Source organism: Grammomys surdaster, unplaced genomic scaffold (genome assembly GCF_004785775.1).
Source record: "Grammomys surdaster isolate TR1022 unplaced genomic scaffold, NIH_TR_1.0 169, whole genome shotgun sequence".
Taxonomy (NCBI): Eukaryota; Metazoa; Chordata; class Mammalia; order Rodentia; family Muridae; genus Grammomys; species Grammomys surdaster.
In genome coordinates, this window is record NW_021604617.1 from 14,691,676 (window position 1) to 14,695,716 (window position 4,041).

Here is a 4,041-nt window from a genome sequence, read left to right on the forward strand (position 1 = left end):
CTCCTCCTCCTCCTCCTCCTCCTCCTCCTCCTCCTCCTCCTCCTCCTTCTCCTCCTCCTCTTCCTCCTTCTCCACCTTCTTCTCTTTTCCTTTCCTTCTTCCCTCTTCTTCCTTGTCTTCTTTCCTCTTCTTTCCTCTTCTTCCTCTTCTTCTTTCCCCTTCTTCCTATTCTCCTTCTCCACCTCCTCCCCCACTTCCTCATCTTTCTTCTTTCTATCTTAGTGGTTTTCTCTGACTGATTTTGTAAAGTAGTACCATCTCTTCACAACTTTCCTAGGTGTTTGCATCCCTCCACAACATGCAGAATTTAATTATCTATGGGCAGTAAGAATATCCTTTCACAAAATCTGTGGCTCCACCCACTGTGCAAACTTTGAATGATACAAAAACTCAATGATTCCTAGTTTCTCTTTCTATTCTTTCTCCTAAATGTGTACTTACCTTATAAAACTTTGTTAACCTCTGAATGATAGAGAACATATACTTAGAAAAAAATTACAATAAAAAACATTAGGATATCTGTTTTGTCATATTCACAGTATATATTGATTAGCTTTAAAAGTAGTAAGTATATTTCTTCCATTTATTCATTAGTCCATAACCAAGAAAAAAGTACAAATAATATGAAAAATTAATATTAATGTAGTCCTATGATTCTACAGATAATGACAGTATTTTTGTCTTAAAATTTAAGCAAATCAAGACCAATTTCTTTGTTTTTTGAAACCATATCTTCAGCTTTTAAGATTACAATAATTTTACAATATTTGCATTTTCCTCTTTCATTTTCTTCCTCCAAACCCTGTTATATAATTTTCATTCCTTTTTTTTTTCAAATTCATGGCCTCTCTTTTTATTATTTTATCTTTCTTATATGTATATAATTTTTATACATTTTCTATCACCTTTGGCAAATGGGAGCAATCATTTTTTAAATTTATTTGATATGACACTGAGTTGTCTTGATAAATGAAAAGTCCTTGCAATAAATTGCTGCAAAAGACTGAAAGAACCAAGGCCATTATGATAAAACAAAATGATCAAGTTGACTTTCATATGAATGGGTTATAAGACTTAGCTTCTCTTCTAATCCCCTGGCATCATAAATCACTGAATTAAACTGTCAAGCTTTGAGGCATCTTAGATTCTTTGCACATACTATTTATGTTCAGTCATATTGAACTAGAAAGAAAATATGATTTGCTGATGTTTATTTAATAATTCTGTTCATACGTTCATGACTGATTATTTTGAGTTATACCTTTGGGAAATTTTGACATCAATACTAACTAGAATTTACTTCATTTAAGTTATGAGTGAATACTGCTGAGTCTTCTGCTATGTGGACAATAACTATTTCTAATGTTTTCCATTTTAAATGTCTAAATATTCTGTCTTCTAGTATATATTTTGTTACTTTATATTTAGGGGTTCAAGTTTTTTCTTTAAAATTAATTTAGATTCTGTATGGCTGGCAAATGATCATTCAATCTTTAATCAAATTAAATCAATTATTTGTCTATTGTCCTCCACTGATTGCTTCCTACATTTAATATTAATGGAAATTTATTTTTTGTGGTAATTTTTATTGGATATTTTATTTATTTACAATACAGATGTCATCCCCTTTCCCCATTTCCCATCCTTAGAATCCCCCATCCCATTCCTCCTCCTCCTTTATGCTTTTATACCATTTTAATTACGTGCATGTATTAAGGTCAGTTCTAGGTTATGGGTCTACCAATACAATAGATGCAAATAGTCAAGGAACAAGCAAGACCATAAACACAAATACTCAAAGAAAAAGCAAGGAACTAAACACAATTACATGAGCACTCCCATGATAAGTGTTCCTAAGGGCTTATCAGGGTGACCAAAGTATCTGAGCCTATTTCCCTGTCCTAGCCCAAGGTCATTTTCATGTCTGAAGCCTACTTCCTCTTTCTTGTCTAAAATTTAGGTTCCTGCCTGAGATTACTTCTTTGTTATAGCCTAAGATTTAGATTCTTACCTGAAATTACTTCTTTGTTCTAGCCATAATGTCAGATTCCTGCCTGAAGCCTACTTCCTTGTCCTTGGCCAATGTCATATTCCTGCCTAGCAGCCCATTTCCTTGTCCATGGCTCATGTCAGATTTTCTTGCCAAGCAGCCTCAAAGATCTCTGTTTCTCTCCCTTTTTAATTTCATTAACAAGACAGAGCCTGTCTTAGGTCATTCTGACAAGAATGCCTTCTTTACCTGTCATAGAATATCCATTATCAAAAGCAATGCACATATGTCTTGCCATGTAAATTTTATAATGGGGATTATCATCACTTTGTCTCTGTTGTGAACACCTTCTCTATTCCAATTAATAACTTTCTAGCTTTCTATAACACTAAGACTGAATAAATAGGAAGAAAATTAAATTAAGAAAATTGTTCTTTTTCAAAAGCACAATAACAATAAACTACTTCGAATCTTTAGCAAGAAGCCTTAAATATTTCAAGGTAAGATTTGCAGAACATTAACTGAAAGAAATTAAAGTATAGTTGATATGCTTTGGAACTGACACCATCCCCTGAAACTGTCAGGTTTTGAACATTTTGAACATCAATTGGTTGTACTTTGAAAAAAAAATGAATGTCCAATAGATATATGAAAAAAGATCAACTTATTTAGCTGTTAGAAAAATTTAATCAAAATTTTGGTAAGATTCCATGTCACTGCTCTGAAAATGATTGCACTCCAGAAAAATAAAAGGACAAACATTGGTGAGGATGTGGGAAGAGAAGGACTCTTGCATGGTGCTGGTGGAAATATAAACTGGGCATCCTCTCTGGAAATCTGTATGGAAATACTTAAATTATTAGAAAGAGAACTTCTAAAGTTTTGTATTTTCTGGATGTTTTTATGAGGAAGTCATGGTCAACATACAATACAGACATTCACACTTGCCTTTACAATGGTACCATTCAAAATAGACAAGCCAGCCTAAGTGTGTGTTACCAGATTAATGTGTTAGAAGGATACAAAAGAGAGTTTGTCAAACACTACAAACAATAAAATATGCCATTTTTAGGAAAAATACATAAAGCTATGGATCTTTGTTTTGAGAGAGCATAGTCTCTGTAAGTCAAGAATTGGGTCTTCTCTCATGTATGATGTCCATGTGTTTAAAAGAGACATGGCAATAGAGGTACCATTAAGATAGTGAATATGTAAATGCAGCAGGGAAAATAATAAATAAAGGAAGTGAATATAGTTAGAGCACATATTGCATGTATATAATCTCATAATAAAATTTACTTTATATAACAAAAATATGCTAATGAAGCTAAGTGGGCTAGGGAAATGGCTGACTTTACAAAATATTTTCCTTTTCCACATGATGAGCAGAGTATAAATCTCCAGAACCTATATAAAGACTCCAGCATGTGTATTAGCCATTTGTAATTTTACAGCTTGCCTTTTGCTTTCATTTAATCATAAGAATACAAACAACAAAATATGACATTTTAGGAAAATATATAGAGCCATGGATTTTTTTTTTGAGTGAGTATAGATAGTCTCCTTAAGTCAAGGATCAGTTTTCTCTCACATATGAAATCCATGTGTTAAAAAGTCGCTGCTTATTGAGACCCTCATACATGAGCCTCATATCTATGTTACTTTGCCTCTCCCACTTCAAACTCCTTCAATGAGCTCCCTATTCCTTCTAATCATTCTTGTTACATATAGATCTAAATATGTATATGTTGTATATTTAACCTACTAACTTCCTTTACTATTGCTCATATGTAAACATGTTCAAGGCTGACTTTAGCTCAACAATTAGTGGCCCTGTACATATTCAACTACAAGGTGGTTTCAGGTGGAATTTCTGCTCTTGGCACTGTCAAGTCAAGTGGTGGTATTATTGTCCTGGTCACAGTCTGAGAACTAGAGTGTTGGGATTTCATGGGTTGTTTTCCTTAGGCCTGAGAAGAGGACCAATACTTATCTTTTGCCCACACATATACATATACATATACATATACATATACATATACATATACATA

General features: G+C 33.2%; 1 protein-coding gene across 1 annotated transcript in view; it reads right to left on the reverse strand.

The window, feature by feature from the left end:
* The window catches only part of Crisp1 (cysteine rich secretory protein 1), a 25,642-nt gene that overhangs the window by 6,138 nt on the left and 15,463 nt on the right, over positions 1 to 4,041 (reverse strand). The gene's annotated exons all lie outside the window — the stretch shown is intronic.